The following is a 25,379-nucleotide window of genomic DNA, read 5'->3' as shown; positions in this document are numbered from 1 at the left end:
GGCAAATTTAGAATGTGTTGTTAGGCAGGAACCTAAGAGGACAATTTCAATTGCCGTGAGTGAAACGAGGAGCAATAACATTCATGTTCTTCCTTCAAAAGTGGTTCAAATGGCTCTAAGCTTTATGGGACTTAACATTTGAGGTCATCAGTCCCCTAGACTTAGAACTATGTAAACCTAACTAACCTAAGGACTTCACACACATCCATGCCCGAGGCAGGATTCGAACCTATGACCGTAGCAGCTGCATGGTTCCTGATTGAAACGCCTAGAACCGTTCGGCACAGTGGCCGGCCATGTTCTTCCTTGTCACAAATATTTTGCAGCTTATTTCCAAATATTTGGGGATTTATGGGTGTGTGGTTAGGAAGGAAACTAAGAGCACAGCTTATATTGCTGCGAGTGAAACATGGAGCAACAACATAAATATTCTTCTTTGTCAAAAATATATCCATTTTATTTCTGCATGTGAGATTAAGCAGGAACCTAAGAGGACAGCCTACATTGCTGTGGGTGGAATGAAGAGTAATAACATTCATATTCTTCCTTGTCACAGATACATCACTATTTATTTCTGAATATGTGGTGATTTTCAAGTGTATAGTTAGGTAGGAACCTACGAGGTCAGCTTAAATTGCTGCTTGTGAGGCGAAGAGCAACAACATTCATATTCTTCCTTGTCACAAATATTTGGCTGTTTACAAAGAGGTGTGTAATCAATATAAGTCATTGCCTGTCAACTATTTATTTCCTATCATATGCAAACATCATGGAGAGACAGACATATATTACAACCAATGGCACTTACAACTGGTATATTTCTGCCACTAATGTGCGCTACTATCAGACTGATTTTGCACATCTTCAAAGAATGATAGTCTTAAAACAACATAGAGATCTTATATTAATTATTCCTTTTGTAATTTCAGTTTCTACCTCTTATAAATTTTTTCAGTGCTCTGTTTCATTTTATAACTAACTTTACTTACATTTTATATCATTTTTATGTAATTTATCAATATTTCTGGTTCATATATAATTTTCAGGGTATTTTAGGTGAAAACAATTTGAGCCCTGCGGTTACAGATTCTTTTTCATATTTGTAAACTGAATGCATTCTTGCTAGGAGCACCTGCCCCTCATCCCCCTTACAGGTGCCCCTGAGTGAAAGTGAATTGTTATGAACATGTAAGGCCTATGGGATTGCTGAAGTTGGACTTAAAAGGTAATGGCATATCAGTCAGTGGTACAACTTGTGATATAGTGGGTATGTTGTTCCGTCTCTCAGCTACCATAACTGGGACAACAACAACAAACCTGGCACGACCCTCATTGTATAGGTGGGAAGACCATCAGATGTGTTGCCAACCCAGAACCTGACCTATCTAAAAGACATCCTAAAACAAGAATGTCTCCATTCATGACAAGTTTGTAGCTTCACAGAAAGGAGATATTACTACTAAGCAAATGTTTCAGCGTGTACAACAGTATCATGATAGGCAGCACAATAATATTATGACTGTGAGTGTCTCAGTTTCTGGTACTGTTGTGTTCTGATTTTGCTTTGTGTAACCTCCATCTACCCAAATGGAAGACCTTCCACCCCTGTGGACTCCCAGTTCATCAGCTACCAGTCGACTTGGTTACCCATAGCGATAATGATAACTTAAGTAAGAATTAAATGAGATCCCACCTAATGAACAAGGAGGGATGACAGGAATGAGGAACAACTGAGTGGAACTATTTGCTGTTAAAAGATTGGTTAAAGGAGTTCACTGATAAGGAAGAGTTCTGTATTATTTTACTAGCTCATTACACAATGGTGTGGAATAATGTAGGTTAAGCAATAGCCAGTGAACCTCGTGCTTTATACTAAATTAGAGTAAGAGAGAGAGAGAGAGAGAGGAGGAAACTTGTATCCATTTTGTGTTATCACAACAAATTGTAACGCCTTTTCAAATTTTTTTGTCCAGATATCTAAACAGGTACAAATCCGGTGGTCAGATTTCTTTAAAGGAAGAGGAAAGTTGTGCCACGACTATTCTGAAGCACTTAGCAGTCTAATGTGAATGCAGCAAATTGATGTCACAATTTAATTCACCCAAAAAAAGACAGAGAAAGGGAAAGCTAAAATTGAGAAAACTGCTATTGTCACATATTCCAAATCTTGATTATTCGGAAGTCAGGAAGAATCACAGTGACTACTGCAGGAAGGAAGTGTGTAAATCAGAGTTAAATCAAGTAATACCAATACATTACAATTTCTACAGCAAAAGGTGTGTTTTATTTGTTTGTTTACCGGATGTGTTGGTAATTGGGTGCCGAACCGTAGTTGGCATGCAGGTAAGTTTGGTGACTGCAGACCTAGTTTGTACTAAATGTGATGCAGAAAATGATCTTGTGTTACATATAATATCTAGTCTAGATCAGACTTTGTGAAGTAAATTTAAATTGCAAAGGTTTGACTTTTCTGTGGTGTAAAAATCTGCACATAATGGTGCATAGCTGGTGCACAAATCGACATGTCACCAAACTAATCTCCTTCCAACCTCAGTTATACTGGAGAAGATAAATATTTTTATCATTAGTGACAAGAGTTAGCATAGTGTGAAAATGAAACAGAGACAAAGGTATAGATTACAATTATTATAATTCAACTCCTTAAATATTAGTACAAGGATGCTTACATGGTAAGCTGCTGCAAGCAAGAAAGCTAATGAAGAAGAAGTGGTGGCAAAGTTAGGAAGCTCATCTTGCCTCCATTATTTAAAAAAGAATGGCATAATTCACCTCAGCGACTGATGCAGAAATATAATAGCAATATCTGTGTTTGACATTGAAATAGTTACTTGGACAGCTCCCTTGAACGGGTGGTGATATTATTGGCATTAACTTTCAATAGGAAATTGAAAAAGAATGTAGGAAAGTCATCGAAAAGGAAGAAAGTTTTGTTGTTAGGCAGTTCTCATGCCAGAGGTGTAGGCCAACTTCTGCAGGAGGAATTAGGACCAGAATACCAGGTCACAAATTTTTTCAAACCAAGTGCTAGTCTGGATCAGGTGACAGAGGATTTAGGTTCACTCTGTAAAGGATTTACCAGGGAAGACACCGTGGCTATTGTGGGAGGGCCAGGGAACAGCATCGACAGAGATCCTGGGTACAGTATAGAGTGTGACCTGGTAAAGATTGCGTCGGCATCGAGACACACCAATGTTGAATTTGTATCTGTCCTGAGACGCCATGACCGGCCTCATTTGAACTCTTCTGTTGGGAGAGTTAATTTGGAGTTGGAACGGCTGCTTGGGTCGGGTGCGGGAGCTCATATTGGTGTGGTTCCTGTTGATTATCTCAGTAGGTGGGACTATACCAGGCACGGCCTACATCTCAACAGGAAAGGGAAGGGGAAACTGGCTGGGGTAATAGCAGGAAATTTAAGGGGGGGAGGCACTGCCATGAATGGTAAAATACCAGTGGTTACAGCTGTTGGAGCAGCACCTTTTTTAGGATAGGTAAGACAGAAAGATGTCGAGTTCTACGAGAGGTCAGGATTGAAACAAATCTTCAGTTTAGGAAAGAAATTAAACAGCACAATTCTATCACATTGGATCACCAATCACAGCTATCAATTATAAATTTTCACCAATCACCAGAAATTTTATCTCCACCAAGTTGTATCTCAGTCCTAGGTAATTGCATTGATGAATTAAAGTCAACCAACCCAGTTGACATAATCTGCCTCTCTGAACACCATGTGACCACTAGTATAGGAACTAGGCCTAAGCACAACGAGAAACTCAGACAGGAGAGTACTGCAAATGTTAGAATAAGGAAAGGTTCTCATAAAAGTATAATTAAAAATAATGTAAGTATATTTCATCAAAATATTGGGAGTTTAAAGAATAAAGTAGATGAGCTTCTGGTTTGTTTAGAAGATTTAGAAGCTGAGAATAAAATAGATATACTATGCCTGTCTGAGCATCACATTGTTACTGATATGGATAAGGTAAATGTAAGTGGTTATAAGCTCTCTGCACATGTAATGAGAGAAAATATGGAGAAAGGAGGAGTTGCCATATATGTCAAAAGTTATCATTGTGCAAAAAGTATAGAAACAAAAAAGTTTTGTGTAGAGAAACATATAGAAGCATGTGCCTGTGAGCTTAAGTTAAATAAAGGCACATTTATAATTGTAACTGTATATAGGTCCCCATCAGGAAATTTTCATCTATTTCTGAAAAATTTGGACTCCTTGTTGTGCTATCTGTCAGACAGGGGGAAGCAAATTATTATTTGTGGGGACTTCAATGTAGATTCTCTGAAAGAGGGTAATAGGAAAAATGACCTTGAAGTATTACTCGGTTCTTTCAATTTGACACCCGTTATTGATTTTCCTACTCGGGTGGTAAAGGATAGCAGCTCACTGATAGATAACTTCTTTATAGACCAAGATAAGTTTAGCCAGATAAATGCTCAGCCTGTTGAGAATGGTCTTTCTGATCATGGTGCACAGCTAGTTACAATATATGACATAGCTCCATTCAGCAATACTAAACAGTCCTCCAAAGTAGTACGTTCAGTCAACGATTTAACAATTGCAAATTTCAGGGAAAGCCTACAGCAGTTAGACTGGAATGAGGTGTACCGTGAACCTGATGCCAATTTAAAATATAATTTATTTCATGACATTTTTGTAAATGCATTTGAAAACTGCTTCCCCAAGAAAATAGTTAAATATACTCGTAAGAAACCTTGTAACAAACCATGGCTTACTAAGGGTATAAAAATATCTTGTAACCAGAAAAGGGAAATGTATCTGACAGCAAGAAAGAGTAGTGACCCAGAAACTATCAAACATTATAAAAACTACTGTGTTATATTAAGAAAAGTTATTAAAAAATCCAGGAGTATGTGTATCATGTCTGGAATCAGCAACTCTGATAATAAAATTAAAACAATTTGGAATATTATTAAAAGAGAAACAGGTCAACCAAGAGCAGAGGAAGACAGTATTACCATCAAATTGAATGAAAACTTTACGAACAAAAAGTCAGAAGTTGAAAATATTTTTAATAATCATTTTCTAAATGTTGTGGATATAGTAGGATCCAGGTGTTCATTAGAAGATGCTAGGCTGTTAATGGAAGAGGCCATACCTATGCAATTTGATACAATTGAAATCTCACCCACTTCTCCCTCTGAAATTAGGAAAATAATAAACTTGCTTAAAAGCAAAAACTCACATGGGATTGATGGCATTTCCAGCAAAATACTAAAAGCTTGTTCTCAACAGATAAGTAAGATTCTCAGCCATCTGTGTAATAGCTCTCTGGAACAGGGCATTTTCCCTGATAGACTGAAATATGCTATTGTTATACCTTTGCATAAAAAGGGGGATAGATCTGATGTCAACAATTACCGTCCAATCTCCCTTCTAACAGCTTTATCCAAAATTTTTGAGAAAGTAATGTATTCAAGAGTAGCTTCACATATCTGTAAAAATGAAGTACTAACAAAATGTCAGTTTGGTTTCCAGAAAGGTTTTTCAACAGAAAGTGCCATATATGCTTTCACCAGTCAAATTTTGAATGATCTGAATAACCGAACACCACCCATTGGGATTTTTTGTGATCTCTCAAAGGCTTTTGATTGTGTAAATCATGAAATTCTGCTAGACAAGCTCAAGTATTGTGGCATGAGTGGGACAGTGCACAAATGGTTTAATTCATACCTAACTGGAAGAGTGCAGAACGTTGAAATAAGTAGTTCTCGTAACACGCAAAGATCAGCACATTCCTCAAACTGGGGAACTATCAAGAATGGGGTTCCACAAGGGTCAGTCTTGGGTCCTTTGTTGTTCTTATTATATATTAATGACTTGCCATTCTATATTCATGAAGAGGCAAAGTTAGTTCTCTTTGCTGATGATACAAGTATAGTAATCACACCTGACAAACAAGAATTAACTGATGAAATTGTCAATACTGTCTTTCAGAAAATTACTAAGTGGTTCCTTGTAAACGGACTCTCACTGAATTTTGATAAGACACAGTACATACAGTTCCGTACAGTGAATGGTATGACGCCATTAATAAATATAGACCTTAATCAGAAGCATATAGCTAAGGTAGAATATTCCAAATTTTTAGGTATGTCCACTGATAAGAGATTAAATTGGAAGAAACACATTGATGATCTGCTGAAACGTTTGAGTTCAGCTACTTATGCAATAAGGGTCATTGCAAATTTTGGTGATAAACATCTTAGTAAATTAGCTTACTACGCCTATTTTCACTCATTGCTTTCATATGGCATCATATTTTGGGGTAATTCATCACTGAGGAATAAAGTATTTATTGCACAAAAGCGTGTAATCAGAATAATAGCTGGAGTCCACCCAAGATCATCCTGCAGACATTTATTTAAGGATCTAGGGATATTCACAGTAGTTTCTCAGTATATATACTCTCTTATGAAATTTGTTATTAACAACCAAACCCAATTCAAAAGTAATAGCAGTGTGCATAACTACAATACTAGGAGAAAGGACGATCTTCACTATTCAAGATTAAATCTAACTTTGGCACAGAAAGGGGTGAATTACACTGGCACTTAAGTCTTTGGTCACTTACCAAATAGTATCAAAAGTCTGACAGATAACCAACAAGTATTTAAGAAGAAATTAAAAGAATTTCTGAATGACAACTCCTTCTACTCCATAGAGGAATTTTTAGATATAAATTAAGAAAAAAAATATTAAAAAAATAAAAAATAAAGAAAAACAAAAAACACAAAAAAATAAAGTTGTTATATTAACTTAAGTATGTTGTTAAATTAACCTAATTATGTCATGTATTGGAAAATTCGACTCGTTCCACATCATTACGAAATATCGTATTCATGATCCATGGAACTAGTATTAATCTAATCTAATCTAATCTAATCTAATCTAATGGAAGCACCCATCTTTTGGGGGTTTACTTTCATGTGACATGGTACATGTAAGTTGTAATAGTTGTTGCAGTCTGACATTTCATTCAGCAGAAAGTTACACTATCTGTTATGTATCTTGCACTAATATTAAAAGTTTAAAAAAACCAATACAGATAGTAAAATAATTTTTTTTTGTTGGATACCTGTTTCCACAACCATCATTAGTATGTACAGTTTAGTGTTTCCATCAGTAATCATTATGTGTTTAGCACTTGCTTTTTGGACTAGAGTTCAGCTTCTGACAGTTTAACCAAGAACTAGTTGGATAAGTATAGTTTTCTGAAACAAGTTGTGATTTGAGTAAAGTTCACTAATTTTCCAGTTTTTGTGAGTGTTGTGTAATTACATTGGTTATTACAAAGGTTACATATTATGAATTTCATTCTTGCTTTACAAATTTCAGGTGGAAAAGTTCATATTGGTTAGGCAGTGGTTGTAAGTTGAAGTTCGCCATGGAAAGATCAGATGTGAAAGACTGAGGATTTGTTTGAGGTGGTGTTTGGCGGGTGAGATTGGACCTAGGTGACTAATTAGACTTTGGGCAGGATATTTCACAATCAAATAGTTGTGTGACAGGCCACCCATGGTGTCTGGTCCCCTCATGATTGCATCATACAGCATTGTATCACAGGATCACATGAAGCAATTGTGCAATTGGATTACTACTATGGAGAGGAAAATTTACACAGTTTACACTAAGACAACCCATTTCTGAGAACATCACTGGTGAATACAACAAGTCATTGCAAGCATGTCCTGGACCTTGCCGCCATTACCTTGTAGTGTTCATCACTGTTTATATCATGTCACTTATTCACAGTTACAAGAGTCTTGTTTTCCTAGAAACTGAGTACACATCATCATGGTCCAATTTTATAGTCTATACCATTTTCCTCCCCACGGAATCCAAGTGCCTTTATCACAAAAATCTTAATTAACATATTTACAAAACAATACTGCCACCTCATGGTGAAAAGAGTATTACTATATATTGCAATAGAGTTACTTAACAATCATTTTCTCATTTCTATGATTGAAACCTGAGCATCATGTTCCTTTACTTTATATTAGGACCATTCATGGATGGGTTAGGCCAACAATGTCTGTTTGTAGAGTGACAAGTCTAACCGTCACATAAAGTGTCAGGCGAAGCCAATTCATGGGATATGGATACGGAAACTAAACATGAAAGAAAATTGAGACTCACAGCTGATTAATTTCCAAAATCTCAAGAAGCAGTGAAATCATACTCATACAAAACTTGCTTGTTTTACTTAAGACTAATATTTAGAAGGTTGAACAGAGTGCTATATCTAAATCACTTTTTACAACTAGTTATGGCAACATATGTGAGTACATACAGGTTGGTGTCTGTAGCACTTTCTCATTGAGCTGAGACACTCATTTACTGACCTCAAAAGTTATGAAAATACATTTTCAGTGATCATTTATGTAGATTAGTTACTAAGTACAATAAATCTTGTAATAAAGGATCACATCATTTGAATTATTTGGATGAATAGATCTGTGTCATGGTTCCGTTACCTTCTCGTTAACACATCAACATCTTAGAAAAAAAGCACTTTCCATTTTTCTTAAGTATTACATCTAACTGTCCTGAAGAAAAAAATCATCTCATTTTGTTCCTTGATATAAATAATGAAATTACTCATTATCTTTATATTCCTTGCGCTCAGTCTTATTGTATACTGACCAAGTAATATGTTTAACTTAAAACACTACATTGTTTGTGTTTAAACCATCTTACAATTATTGTTTACATAGTTATATACATATGCTAATAAATTTAATACTCTAGGCATAGCAACATCTAGCAGTATAGTGCACTCAACTTGTATAATCTCTAAGTAATAAGTAGGAGCAGTGCTCATTTATCCTTCACTGTTCTAAATTTTCTTCTGGTATGTTTAACTGTTTCTATTATGAACATTTTAAGTCTTCCCTTAATTGATACAATCTTGATGATTTTTTTTATTGGAAAGCAGCAAGATGAAGAAGCCCACGAGATAAGTAGTGTAACAAATTTCATAACACCTCACCAAAATGTTCAATCTAAAATAAACAACAATTATGATCTTAAAATTTGCTATCTGAATGTTCAAGGACTAATAGATAAAGAATTTATTGTAAAGTTTTGGACTAGATAATAAATTTGATATTTTCTGTCTGAGTGAACATTGGGTTACTGAGAGTGTACTTCCAGTTGTCAAACTTGATAACTGTAATGTAGCAAATAGTTACTGTAGAAAATTGTATATAAGAGGTGGTGTGGCAATATATATTAATCAGTCATTCAGCTGCTCCAGTGTTAAGTTGGACATAGATAATTTATGTGAGGAACAGAACTTTGAAGCCACTGGTATAGTTATGGACAGTTTTAAGTTAGTAATAGTATCCCTTTACAGGTCACCTAACTGAATCATCAATGTATTTCTAGAAAAATTGGACATGCTGTTAGATGCACTAAGAGGGACCAGATGGTTGCGTATATTGGTGGAGGTCTGAATGCAGATTTTGATGTAACAACACGTAAACGTACTGTGACTGAGTTGAAAAACCTTCTAAGACAGTGCAATTTGTACTCAGTCAATAACAGGCCCACAAGAGATAAAACATGTCTTGACAATATTTTTGTCAACTTTAAAACTACAGAAGAATCATGTGATGTTACAGCGTTTCCATTTTCAGATCATGACTCTGTATCTTTAAGCTATACAAGTAGGTTCTGTATTGATAATAGTAATATTCCTAAGCCTGTCCCAAAAGTTATAATCACCAGACCTGTCACAGATGACAAAATTGTTCAGCTCTGTAAGTCCCTTGCTGAGAGAGACTGGTTCAACCAATGTCATGGTGACACAAGTTATAGTCTTAGTGCTGATTTGTCAGGGAAACTATTATTTGAGAGATTTTTTAAAACATTTCTGACACAATTTAATGACAACATCCCCATAAAGGAATGCAAATTAACTGACACAGGCTTTACAAACAGGGCTACAAACAGACAAAATTCATGGTTCACTAAACAATTACCAAATATGAAAAACCAAGTTATGGTGTTGCACAATATATGTAGCAATCAGAAAATAGAACATGCCAGATTAGCCTATATAAAATGCAGGAATGAGTATAAAAAAGCCATCGTGGAAGCCAAAAAAGCACATAATTTCAATACCATTGATAGTTCCACAAATAAGTGCAAAGCTGCATGGAAATTAATAAATGGTGTTGCTAAAGATGTAAGAAGCAAAAAAATTAATATAAGTCCCCAAAAATTCAATGATTTCTTTATTAAATCTGTTGAAGATGTAGGAAATACTATAATCAAACCTGATATCAGTTTATCAGAGTTACTTTTTAAAAATGTTTGCAGAACACCAACAGACACAGGTACATTTATGTCCTCCGAGGTCTCATCTAGTCATGTCCTAAGCACTGTAAAATGTTTGAAATCTTCAGACAGTGTAGATATATATGACATATCCTGTAATTTACAAAAGAAAGTAATAGACTATATTGTGTACCCCTTAACATTCTGTATAAATAAATGCATGTCTGATGGATATTTTCCCGAAAAACTCAAAGTGGCTAGGGTAGTTCCAATATATAAAAAGGAAGATATAGACTCACCTTCCAGTTACAGACCAATCTCCATAGTCCCAGCTTTTTTTAAAATACTGGAATGTGTCATTTACCAACAGCTATCTGTTTATTTTGAAAAATTAGGAACAATTAGTGAATCTCAATATGGTTTTAGGAAAAAGTTGTCTACTGTGGATGCTATAGACTTTGTAGTCAAATACTTACATCAAGTGTTTGAGGCTAAGGGCTATGTTCAACTCACATTTTGTGATCTAAGCAAAGCTTTTGACTGTGTAAAGCATAAGCCACTCCTAGAAAAACTGAAATTCTATGGCATTAGACATAACAACCTTAAATTAATAAAATCATATCTTCAGAATTGTAAGCAAGTTGTTTGTGTAGGGAAAGAAATGTCGAGTATAGAACAAGTCAAGGTAGGTGTTCCACAGGGATCTGTGCTGGGTCCCTTTTTGTTCCTGATAATGATAAATGATCTGCCGTCATTTATCAAGTCCACCACTGTGTTGTATGCAGATGATACAACATTTCTTCATGCTAGTGATGATTTCAATAGCCTTAAAACTTATGCAGCAAAGACAATTGACCAAGTATCCTATTGGTTAAAGGCAAATGGATACCTGCTGAATTAAAACAAAACACAGCAGATGGTTTGTAGTCTTAGAGACAAGCTTATGTCAGATGATCCAAGTTATGTAAAATTTTTGGGGGTATACATAGATGATAAATTATCTTGGGGTCAACATATACAATATATTAGTGGTAAGTTGGCAAGAGTTATTTACCTGTTAAGGCAACTTATGGATTGTGTTCCTGAAAAATATGTAAGAACATCCTATTTTTCATTCTTTCAAAGTATAGTAACATATGGAATTATTTTGTGGGGGAACTCTAGCTGTGTACATGACATATTAATACTGCAAAAAAAAAAAAAAAAAAAAAAAAGCTATTAGGATAATTACTGGTTCTGCATATAAGGCACACTGTAAACCATTGTTCTGTGAACAGAAAATCATGACTGTTATAAACTTGTACATATACTATCTTCTAATTTAGACGAAGAAGAAATTACCAGAAACAAAAACCAGAGAAAATGTACATAGCCACAATACAAGAAGGAATAGGTGCCTCTATATTCCTTACCACAGATTGTCAAAGTCACTCAACAGCTATGAAATCATGGGGTACAAATTATTTAGTAATCTTCCTCAATCTATTCAAGAATTACCTGAACAATTATTCAAACAAACAATTTATGACTGGCTAGTCCTCCACCCATTCTATGATATAAGAGAATTTATCAACTGTGATATAATACTATAATGTTAACAACAAACCTGTTGTTTCTTTCAAACTATTAATTGTATTTTAGTATGTATATGACATTGTCTATTGATGTAATGGCCGAATGACAATAAAATTATTATTATATTATCTCAAATATCATCAATTCTAACAATGGAACATCCAGGATGGAATGTAAACAGTATTATGAAAAGGATAGTTGCTAGTCACTATATAGCAGAGATGCTGAATCACAGAGAGGCACAACAAAAAGACTGTCAATAAACACTCTCTCTCTCTCTCTCTCTCTCTCTCTCTCTCTCTGTCACACACACACACACACACACACACACACACACACACACACGACCACAGTCTTTCACCATTATCACTTGCCAGTTCAGATTCAACTCATAACTAATAGTTCTACTATGTACTAAACATTAATTCTTTGTGGATAAGCTCATTTTTTACCTATAAAAGTATTTCTTTAGAATGTAATGGGAATACAACCCTTCAATGTTGTTGGTTTTAGGCTGTGCCAGAAGATAGCTCACCTAGTGTGGACGGTCTGTAATCCTATAGGAAACTGTATATAAAAGTTGCCATTTGCTGTTTTTGTAACCAAGAAGTGATGACTTTGAGTCAATTGTTAGCAAGATTTATTCTCCTACTTTGTGCTTCTGTGTCTGTTGTAATCTTTTGTCTTCCTTTGACAAGCATATTCAGTAACTGAAATTAAAACTGTCCTTACCTTTTCTTCCTAGGGAATCATGTCTTGTTGGAATAATGGGGTGTAATTCTGTATAACAGCATCTGCTTGTGGGCTTAACTTTTTGATACATAGACAAGTTTTCAAGAGCTGTTGCATGTGTCTCCCCTTGTTTGGGAAGTAGCAATATACACTGAACTCATTAAAGCATTTGGATGCACCATAGTGACCCCACACATTATGAGTATACCAGATTAGTGCATTCACACTTGAGGTTAGTACACAAACACACTACGCCTCATATCTTGGATCACGCTTGCAAAATAGAACATAATTTTCCAGTGTCTAGCACTGTTTTATCTTACATGTTGGACTTTGTGCAAGCAAAGTTTTAATCATGTACCAATGTGGGTCTGCATTCTATAGTTCTGCCATGTTTTTGCACATATCAGTAATTGTTATCTGTCATAAGTAGAATACAATAGTCATTAGATTGCTCAATACGCTCTATGCATTTGGGTAATTCCTGAGGTATCATGATAGTGGACTGGCCAGGATGTTATTGTTACTGGAAATATGAATGACCTCATAACAGTATCCTTGCAACAAAAAAAAAAGAATCAGTGTGCTAAGCACAGGTGAAGTAATTTGCAAGATGACAAAAAACTTAATGCTTGAGATCACAGTAGACTTTAATTTGCCTCCCCTAAATGTAATAATCAAACTTCTTAAATTCTCACACTATTACTAATGTCTCGACTTCCATGGCTGAGTACACCTGTACACATTGTAACAATATTTGGCCTGCAAAACTAATGACACAAATATTCTAATTTCCACCTTCATCATTCATTTGAAATAGACAAGCTCCAAGACCACAAAATGATGCGTCAGTGGGCAGACAAAAATCCTTGTTCATGTCAGGATGGTGCAATATGTTTGACCTAACCTTAACCTAGGCACCTGTTATGGCATCAAAATCTTTTTTACATTCATTGGTCAACATCCATTGTGCATTTTTCTACAACAGATTCAAAAGAGCAGCAGTATTTAAAAGCTGATTTGGTACAAATCTTCAAAAAAAAGAAAACGAACCAAAAGATTCCTTAAGCTGTATTTTAGCGTGGGGCTAAGGAAAATGTTCTATGGGACCGATTTTATCAGGTACAATTCCTTCAGAAGATACTGTGTCCAAGAAACTTTATCTTATCTTTCAAAAACTTTGATTTCTTTAAGTTTGCAGTTATGCCTGCTTCAGAGAATTTCTGGTATCTTTCTTAGTAAATTCATATATTCCTCCCAGGTGTGGGTGGCCGTCGGTATATCGTCAATGTATAATGTATCCCTATCAAGCAGTTCAGGCCCCAGTACTACATCTAGTGCTGTTATGAATATTCATGAACTTACATTGAGACCAAATGGAAGCACATAAAACTGGTAGCTCCTTCCACCAAAGATATATTTCCTAGAGTCATTTGTAAGACTCACGTGCCAGTATGAACTTCTTAAATCAGTGTAGCAATCAGTGTGATTCATCATCAGTAAAATTTCAGCCTCATCATCCTCATCACTCTTACACTGCATTGAAGTGTTATCGATGTCAAATATAGAAGAGTCTGTACTTCCAACTGTCTCCTCACTTCCTGGCAATCTTCTAAGTAAATCACACAGTGAGCAATCATCCTTCATCAAAATCTGCAGTTTCTGTGTCTGGCCTATTTTCCAGTAGAATATTTCTCCATAACTTACAACTTTATCTCGTTCACTAATCCAGTACACTATGTCCTTCACAGTCACTTTCTTTAAATCTCCTACAATGCTTTCACTGCCTTCCAAATCAAGGCTGATTGCAGCAATCACCAACCATCTTTTATCTTGAGGCATTCCAGATCGCCCAGATCCACTGGCTGAATGAAACTGGTAACATTTGATGAAAGAAATAAGGTGCAGATTCCCTCACTCTGCAGTTCTTCTACACTTGGATGTGAGGACGTATTATCCATTGTCAAAATATCTTTGCAGGGAAATCCCTTTGACTTTAAAATCTTTTGTGCTCTGGTACAAATGAGTTCAAAAACCAGTTCTTAAGGATTTCCTCATTCGCCCAAACATTGTTTTGAGCATGTAGGTAGCTGCAAGTGCTGACATTGTTACATTCTTGAATGCCCTTAACTTGGCAAACTTCCGATCATAACTAGGTTTAGTTTGTTGTTTCCTGTTGCATTCGAAGCTGCCATAGCTGTGAAATGCTCTTTACTTTTTTGTGTCCAGGACCACTTTTTTCTTCATGAGAAGCAAGTGTTTTTGATGGCAACACTTTTAAATTTAAACCAGTTTCATCCTAGCAGTAAATTTGTTCATTAGATAAATGTTCTTCAGTTATGATTTTTTAAAACTTTACAATAAATCCTGAAACGGCCGCAGAACCACCATATACTTTTTCTCTACAAACATCTGGTTGACTCACTCGATACCTTTTCTTTCAATTGTGAAGCCAGCCCTCACTAGTGGCAAAACTGCTATCTCCCCCATGAAGCTGGTTCCTAAAAAACAAAGCTTTCTCCTGCAAGATTGGGCCAGAAATCGCAGCCCCCTTCTATCTTTGTCATGTAAATCGCATGAACAATGCCTCACTTGCATTTTCCAACGCCGATTTCTTAATAGTTTTTCAGTTGAGAGAAACTTCAGGGCATATTTTTGAAAACAACTGACCCAATTTCAGTCGGTTCCTTCGACAGTAACCAATAGCAACTTCTCTGACACTGAATTTGAGCAATTTTTTTTCTTGTTTCTCCTTAGTCAAGTCATTTCATTGTTTTCAATTTAACATTCAAGGATACAAATTTCCTTTTCTTTGTTGCAGGACTCATTTTTAAAATGTTTACAAACAAAAACAGTGAACAGAGAAAATGAAATGCAACACAGCATTGTACTGACCAACAATTACAAAAAAAATACTACTTTCAACAAAGGGATTACTTGTGTAAACAATTAAAACCAGGAAGAAACATAATGCGTGGTGCCACTGTCACAGACACAACTATGGGGAGTGAGTGGTTCAACAGATTATGTGCTCTGAGCGGGTAGGAGAAACAGATCGAGGTTCGATACGCTGTACAGAAGATTTTTTTTAACGCGGCTCGGATTGACATCAACCTCGATATATCAAGACTCGAAATATCGAGACATGGTAAACTGCTGCAAGCAAGAAGGCAGCGGGGCGTGTGTCGTGCTTGGGTAGCTCAGATGGTAGAGCACTTGCCCGCGAAAGGCAAAGGTCCCGAGTTCGAGTCTCGGTCCTGCACACAGTTTTAATCTGCCAGGAAAGTTTCATAACAGCACACACTCCGCTGCAGAGTGAAAATCTCATTCTGGAAACATCTCCCAGGCTGTGGCTAAGTCATGCCGACGCAATATCCTTTCTTCATGGAGTGCTAGTTCTGCAAGGTTCGCAGGAGAGCTTCTGTGAAGTTTGGAGGGTAGGAGACGAGGTACTGGCGGAAGTAAAGTTGTGAGGACGGGGCGTTATCTGTGCTTGGGTAGCTCAGTTGGATGAGCACTGCCGGCACTGTTGCTCAGCGGTTCGGTCAGAGAGCCGGTTGGCCTCTGTAATAAAAAAACTTGAGTGGAAGGATCAACAAACGAACTTGACCGGATGTCATGTGACGTCCACAACGATCATTAACGAACAAAATGCAAAAAAAAAAAGGTAGAGCACTTACCCGCAAAAGGCAAAAGTCCTGAGTTCTAGTCTCAGTCCCGCACACCGTTTTAATCTGCCATGAAAGTTTTACATAAGTGAAGTCATTACACGTTTGTTTTGTACGGAGGACATGCTTTTTCATAAGAAGCCGACCTTAATTTTCCTCAGTTCCTCACTTAATAAGCCACTGATTCAGAATTCTCTCGCAACTGCATCTGCACAAAAGGTTTAGTGAGGTCAGACTGCGTAAACTCCGCTGTGTTTTGGCAAAAGAAGCGAATTTTTAACGTGGCAACAAGAGAAATGTGTAGGTTTTACTCAAAATTCCCCAATCGTGACTCTTCTCTGAAAGCTATAAATGGTTAACAAACCAGGCGAAAATAAATCGGTCCATTTTCGGTGGAATTCTTTTTAGATGCTGATGAAAGAAGAGGTTACACATCTTTTTGACTGGTCAGTGGGTGTGGAGACAACTCGCTAAATATTTACCAAAAATGTGAGAGTATGCTTCAGTTGAGAACGACATTTTCCCCTCAAGCGCCCTGAGCGACACTGCCGCTTCCCCACGCTTCCTGCAGCCGACTGCTCATCTAGCGGCCACGACATTTTGCGAGCACTATATGCAGGTAGGGGATAATTGTTAATAACATAAAGGGGCAGAAAAACCAATTTTTTACAGTCAAGATTTCTGCCTTGAGTCTGGCACTGCTTCCCAAATTCGGCGCACTGGCCACTCTGTAGTTCGCCTATACGGCATAGCCGGCTCTGTCTCAACTACTTACTGTTCGGAAGTGCTGTGCAGAATTTGTTACATATACATACAGAAGCTGTCCCTCATTAGGAGTCACAGACTAAAAAGTGGGACCAAGGGAGAGGACAGAATGCAGTAGCTGTTATAAGATGCTTCAGTCAAAAGGAAAAAGCGCCGCCAACAAAGATACTGATCCCATATTTCTTGGCGGCAGCATAGTTTATTCACTGGTTCTGCTTGTAGATCAAATAAAACTCTAAGTGAATTGGGGGAGGGGGTGCAGAAACCAAATCTCCCCCCCCCCCCCCCAGACACCCCCAAAAACATACGTTTTTCATATTAGGTGTATTGCGCTGCCACCTACTGCTAGGTACTCCATATCAGCGACCTCAGTAGTCATTAGACATCGTGAGAGAGCAGAATGGGGCGCTCCGCAGAACTCACGAACATGGTCAGTTGATTGGGTGTCACTTGTGTCATATATCTGTACACGAGGCTTCCACACTCCTTAACATCCCTAGGTCCACTGTTTCTGATGTGATAGTGAAGTGGAAACTTGAAGGGACAAGTACAGCAAAAAAGCGTACAGGCTGACCTCGTCTGTTGACTGACAAAGACCGCCGATAGTTGGTGAGGGTCGTAATGTGTAATAGGCAGACATCTATCCAGACTATCAAACAGGAATTCCAAACTGTATCAGGATCCACTGCAAGTATTACGACAGTTAGGCGGGAGGTGAGAAAACTTGGATTTCATGATCGAGCGACTGCTCACAAGCCACACATCACGTCGGTAAATGTCAAACGACACCTCGCGTGGTGTAAGGAGTGTAAACATTGGACGATTGAACAGTGGATAAACGTGGTGTGGAGTGTCGAATCACGGTACACAATGTGGCGATACGATGGCAGGATGTGGGCATGGCGAATGCCCAAGTGAACGTCATCTGTGCGTGTGTAGTGCCAACAGTAAAATTCACAGGCGGTGGTGTTGTGGTGTGATCGTGTTTTTAATGGAGAGGGCTTGCACCCCTTGTTGTTTTGCGTGGAATCATCACAGCACAGGCCTATATTGATGTTTTAAGCACCTTCTGGCTGTGTACTGTTGAAAAGCAATTCGAGGATGGCGATTGCATCATTCAACACGATTGAGCACCTGCTCATAATGCACGGCCTGTGGCGTAGTAGTTACACGTCAATAACATCCCTGTAGTGGACTGGCCTGCACGGAGTCCTGACCTGAATCCTACAGAACACCTTTGAGATGTTTTGGAACACAAGAGTTGCGACACTTCGAGTTGCTCGCGGAGGCCGCACACGATATTAGGCAGGTGTACCAGTTTCTTTGGCTCGTCAATGTATGTCTATTTGTTCTTCTGCACAGTAACTATACGTTATGTAGCGGCAAGAAAACAACAAACAAAACAAGCCGTGACAATGTCGCATTTTCATTTTTTATCGGTGCTTGCTTGCAATCAAGATGTATTCATTTTAAAAGAATGCCGCGGTCGAATAAGTGAACGCGCCAAGTGTACTCATTGTTGCACGCGGCTGATTGGTGTAATGACGCGGCTGACTGATGTAGTGAAGTATTTTGTCGAGTCTGTGTTAGGTGAACCGCATACAGCAAGCGCTTAGTTTAAAATTGAGCTGTTATAGTGAGCTTCTCAATTGCAGCAGGCTGAAAAAACGGCGCCATGATTGTCGTTTCAAAGGCAAATGGCTGCAAGAAACAGTCTTTTCGGGATGGCTTTCGAAACAAGATGAATAAACTGGATATTGTAAAACATGTCTTGCAAGTCTTAAGGTGAAATACGACTCATTGAAAGCGGTAAAGCATCATGTACCAAGACTACAATGATGAGGTGCGGGATGTGTTAAGAAAGTCCACTGTTCAAAGGTATTTCGTACCAGCGGGAACTAGTGAGGAAGAGAAAGTGTCAGCAACGGAACTAATTTAACATATCATGAAGTGAAACATCATCACAGTTACCTTTCACAAGACTGCGGAAATGCTCTCCTGTCTCAATTTTTGTTTAAAGGTTCGAAACTATCATCCAGAATTCACTGTGGACGGACTAAAGCTGAAGCTATAATAGGAAATGTATTGGCTTCACATTCTCTGCAACAAATCCTGAAAAACAGTGGTACAACTCCATTCTCGATTGCTTGCGATGCTTCAAGTAAAGAAAATGTGAAATTATTTCCAATTGCTATCCGGTGCTTTGACCAAGAAATGGGAACGACTTCAGCTATTATAGATTTTTGCGAAAACGCTGACGAAACATCAACTTCTACAGCCGATAAGCTTAAAGAGAGTATCATTAAGACTGGTCTTTCAGCTGCTTATGGTGCGGACAACTATTTCGTCAATTACGAGAAAAACCAATCCGCTTTCTGCTCTTAGAAGCGCCACATCTTATTGCAGGACATTGTCACATGTATATACTGCACAATACTTCGAAATATGGACTAAAACTACTGTCATACGATGTTGGATCATCATTGGATAAGGTATTTAATGAATTTTCTTCAAGCGCGAATAAGGTAAGTGAGCTGACGAACTTTCTTGAGTTCCTGCAGTCTGAGTACTCCACACTACTCCGGCATGTTCCTACCCGCTTTTTGGCCCTTTTTTTGGCCTGTAGGTAGAGTGCTCGAGAACTGACCATTGTTGAAGTCTTATTTTGTAAGCCAGTGTAAAGACAATGCTGCCAAACTTATTTGAACATTCGTAGCCCTTGGAAACAGCAGTGAAGTGGACGATGAAGTAACACTCCCCGAGATTTGCATTTATTTCGTCCACAATGTTATGCATTTATTTAACACAACTATAAAACACGTGGAAAGTGATTTTATACAGATAATATACAGATAACTGAAATATATTCTGTATTCCTCAGGTTGCGTACAGAAATTATTAATAGACAAAGAAATAATTTCTTCGGATTCATGGTGTGTCAGCAATATGAACAAGAAAAATTTGTCACAGAAACTCAGCAAGTCTATACTAGGATTCTGGAATATCTAGAAAAATGGTTTAACTTCAGTGAAGAAGATTCAATTTTCAAGCTTAGCTGTCAGACAAACCTTGAAGAACACCTTACTCGGAGAACATAGTGAAACTTGTAGATTATTTCAACATAAATATAAACGGTACGAACTATGTTCTGAAATACTCGTATGTGTACTAATACTGACTAATGTCTTCCCATGAATTAAGTACTTACCAGACTCAAACATTTCAAACAAATAAGTGACATTTTTAAGAGACGCAAAACACATAATTTGCTGGAAGCTGTTCAACTTGTGCTAGCAGTCACCATCCAGTGCGTTAGAGCGGATTTTCAGTGTGATGTTAAATACCTGGAGCAATGACAGAAGCAGCCTGAAAGTGGAAATGGTGAAAGCTGAACTATTTGTGAATTTTAACTGTCGTACGAAATGTGCTGAATTTGTCAGATTCGATAACGGGAAAGAACTTGTTAAAGCTGTGAAGTCAGAAAAGAAGTATTAACTTCAAAATATAACTAGAGAAGAAACTAGAGGCTCGCAGAAATGGCTGCATTCGCAGTATTAACAATGAGTATAGTGCTAAATAAGTGTGTGCTTTCTGTTGTAGCAGCTACAATGTATGTATTTTGTAAAGTGATGTGAATAATAATAACAGCAATATAATAATAATGACATGAAATTTTTAGAGCTGTCCGGTTTTGACTCCAGTTGAAGTTGGGAACCTTAACAGAAGGTCAATATGGCAGCTGTGAGAATTAAAAAAAAAAAAATTGTTATCGTATTGGAGATCCAGGGAAATACGGGATGTACTATTGCATTTTGTCTACCAGAATTTGCACGTATGAATTGTTCATACAATAACTATGTAAATGATGCGCCTGTGCTGTTACTCTGAGTTTACTCACTAATTTTGCTGTATCGATAGTTAAAACCTCATGTCTACAACATAATTGTAAACGCTGGACTAGTTTCGAACACCCGCTATTTTTGTTCTTCTGATGTTTCGAATAGTCTTATTAGAGTTGTCTTTTGTGTGTTACCGTGGTAAGATACCTGAGCCATTCTGCTGTGCTCTTGTAAAGATTCATATGAAAATCTTATATAAGTTTTCTTAATACAGTACAGTGTGAAAATTGTTCTGCCTTTCAATTATATTTTAAACCTCTTCATTTCTCTATGTTTTCTAATTCATTTGATGTGTTCTATGATTGGCGCGGCTAGAACAAGAGGAGTCGACGGCACATTGTTAGTGGACTTTAATGACTGAATACTCATCGTGTTCCGTCATTGCTTTTCATTGTGTGTTACGTTGTCCGTCCCTGAGATATCTGTACCGTTCATTTCTTGTATCTCGTGGAATTTTTCTTGCAAGCCATACATTGCATGATTTGGTCATTCGTCCTCTAACAGTGATGTTGTCGTAGTATTGCTTGCATCAGTCGGACACAGGCCCCCACAAGTAACTGATTAAATATGCACTCCATTTCTCTCTGAACTCTACATGAAGCGTTGACTGACATTTCTTGTTTTTCGTTGAGTCGTACGTATTGTGGACGACAATGCGCGAGCAACCACCATCTGATGACATCTACCCCAATACTAAATTATTTTACAATTTTATGAAATCTCAGAAATTTCAGTTTTAAGATCTATTTACCAGGTAATAAAGCGTCAGGAAAAGTTGGCCGTAATAGACATTTTCGAATCCGTGTGACGATCGAAAGTTGGAATTGAGTTCTGGCCGTCTTCAAAGAAGCAATTTTGGGAACTCATTACCCGAGTCCTCGCTTTATCTTCTTCTGTGTGGTATCATCATGAAAACGAAGCCTCGGGTAGATAACTTTGTTCCATTTACTGACTTTATATAGCAAAACTAATTCTTGTAAATAGTCTTCACGGGTTTGCCGCCGGATCAAGTTGTGAAAATTCCGCAATATTTCCTCCGCGGATCTGGCGGCAAACCCTTGAAGACTATTTACAACAGATCCGCTACAAAAACTTGAAGAGTCACAAGGCTAATTCTTTTTTAGTTTGTCAAATATCTTGGTAACGAATTCACTGAAGTTTCTCACACAGCAGTTCTTACGCCTGCTTCGACTTCGTTCTGCTTTTGTTCATTAGTTATCGCCATGGTTGTGAATTTTCCGTAATTTATGGACACCATTACACACACGGAATCATTTTGCTTCAAATTCGTATTTAAATTCCAGTTTCTGCTAAATAAGCCTCCTCATCATTGGATCTTCACTTCCACTTCTTTGCTTACGAAGCTTCGTGGCACTGTGATTAAGAAAGTGGATTCGTATTCATGATAGCTGAGGCTTGAATTCAAGTCCGGCCATTCTGATCTGTGTTTTCTCCGTACAATTTCAGGCAACACTTCGGGGACCAAAGTCCCTGAATTGCCTCTGCAAATGGCCCTAATATCGACGAGTCTCTAATGTTTCAATTCCGTTTCCTTTATCCTGTTCCACAGTGGTTGTTACCTCTTTCATGGAAGGATCTTGCGATGCGGGTGGAACTTAAGAATACGATCAAAAAACGAATGCTGCTATTTCATGTAGACTTCTGCGAATTGCAAATACTCAACTGTAGAAGGGCACTTACATTCTTATCTGGGAGATAAGAGCTCTATTCACAGAACGTGAAAGGAATATTTCCACGAAATCAGAACCTGTTTTTTCTGCTCAGGTATCCACAAAGTTATGAAAGAAGGCATTTAATCTCTAAGTACATGATAATGAACAGTAAATAATATAGCCGTACGCTATACACTTCTGGATTCTTCGCTGGTCATCATCTCCGTTCAGATAACTGTAAAATGAACCTATAACAGCCCTAGCCACAACTTTTTATTTATCGTAGTATATCAAAGCAGTCCAGTGAAATTTCAGTATCATGATACAAACAGTGATTTACAACTGCCTTGCAGGTAAAACTTTCCGGTGGCTCAAAAAAATCTATAGCCATTGCCTGAATGCTCTTTCTTAATACCAGTAACGGACAGTTCGCACCTGCTTAAATATAAGATCTGGTTTATTCTCATGAGTGGCTGATTAGTTGGAGAGTTACAACTTTTTGCACATAATTTTTTCCCCCTTGATCAGACTCACGCCCTTCATTTTTTTTGTTGTATGCGAGTATATTCTAATCTCTGTCTTCCAGTACTGCTTCCTGTAGTACATTGGTTCCTATACCGGGATTAATTAGTCTCTGAGATGTAAAATGGAATTTTATGAGGGGTAAAAACAAAAGGGATGAATTGTGCTTTGGTCACAAGACTACATCAGTTTTAAAAGTGTTGTAACTTCCATTGCACTGGATACAGGAGCGAGGAACAGATGCTATTCAGAAACAGAGAATTCAGATATTAATTTCTTCTACATCTAATATCAATTAGTAAAAATAATAAATAACTTTGTTGCTCTAGTTGCAGTGTCAGTTACTAACAATAGTTTTGAATGTTGCAACAGATACAAATACCACAGATTTACAAATCAGTCAGTATTCAACACAAAAATTATTCAGTGGATCACGAGCCCTAGCCACAATGGAAGTCTGTAAATGTTATTCAACTGGCAAACACACAAAATGGGCTCAGTGCATTAATGTTCGAACTTAGTAAACCCGTTGCTGGAGCTCCGGAGAGGGGATGCTTGCATGTCATTGGCAGCAGCTTAATCGTTCATGGCAGTATCCAAGTGCCACAGTGGCAACTGTAGGAAATGCGCGTATTTGAAAGTGCGGCCCAATGGTGAGTGGCCGATACCGCAAAAAGATCATTACTGTTGTCATTATCTCACAAGACTGCAACACTGACTACATAAGTTTCTGATAACTCCCGCTAGAGACTTGAAAATGTTTTATTATTCACTTTGCAACAATAAACGAACTAACTGACAACACAACACAACAGTAGCTTTGTGATTACTACTAGAATTCTGTAAGGCCTGCACCAGTAGTCGTCCAACTTATTTGGTTAAGAGCCAATACTGACATTATAGGCCGCCTCATTGAGCCTCATAGGAAGAGGGAGAGAGGGTGGGGGGGGGGGGGGAGAGGGCAAAGTGCCCACTCAAAGACAAAATCAGTTTTCACCAATCGATGTTTGTTGATAGAAGCTTACGACCTACACATTTTGAATCTTCGCACTATAAGATATCACACCAACTATTTTTAAGTGAAATAGAAAACGTTTTCGAACTTCGTGCATTTATCTAAAGGCTTAAATAATGACCAATTTTCTTTACCTAAGCGGGTACTGTGGCCAGAGCCACACCAATATTCAAGAAAGGAATTAGGAGTAACCCCTTGAATTACAGACCCATATCACTTACGTCCGTTTGTGAAGAAGAGAAATTTGTTAACATCGAGTATAGATTTAAGTGTCAGGAAGTCGTTTCTGAAAGTATTTGTATGGAGTGTAGCCATGTATGGAAGTGAAACATGGACGATAAATAGTGTGGGCAAGAAGAGAATAGAAGCTTTCGAAATGTGGTGCTACAGAAGAATGCTGAAGATTAGATGGGTAGATCACATAACTAATGAGGAGGTATTGAATAGAATTGGGGAGAAGAGGAGTTTGTGGCACAACTTGACAAGAAGAAGGGACCGGTTGGTAGGACATGTTCTGAGGCATCAAGGGATCACAAATTTAGCATTGGAGGGCAGCGTGGAGGGTAAAAATCGTAGAGGGAGACCAAGAGATGAATACACTAAGCAGATTCAGAAGGATGTAGGTTGCAGTAAGCACTGGGAGATGAAGAAGCTTGCACAGGACAGAGGGACAGAGTAGCACGGAGAGCTGCATCAAACCAGTCTCAGGACTGAAGAAAACAACAACATCACTGACGTCAATTTGCAGTAGGATTTCGGAGCATATACTGTACTCGAATATTATGAATCACCTTGAAGAAAATGACTTATTGATACATAACCAACACGGATTCAGAAAATATCGTTCTTGTGCAACACAGCTAGCTCTTTATTCCCATGAATTAATGAGTGCCGTCGACAAGGGATCTCAGATCGATTCCATATTCCTAGATTTCCAGAAGGCTTTTGATACCGTTCCTCACAAGCGACTATTAATCAAATTGCGTGCATATGGAGTATCGTCTCAGTTGTGTGACTGGATTCGTGATTTCCTCTGAGGGAGGTCAGAGTTCGTAGTGATAGACTGTAAATCATCGAGTAGAATAGAAGTGATATCTGGCGTTCCGCAATGTTGTGTCATAGACCCTCTGCCGTTCCTGATTTACGTAAATGATCAAGGTGATAATCTGAGCAGCCCCCTTAGGCTGT

This window comes from Schistocerca piceifrons, chromosome 3 (genome assembly GCF_021461385.2).
Source record: "Schistocerca piceifrons isolate TAMUIC-IGC-003096 chromosome 3, iqSchPice1.1, whole genome shotgun sequence".
Lineage (NCBI taxonomy): Eukaryota > Metazoa > Arthropoda > Insecta > Orthoptera > Acrididae > Schistocerca > Schistocerca piceifrons.
Note: the sequence above shows the minus strand (reverse complement) of the source record.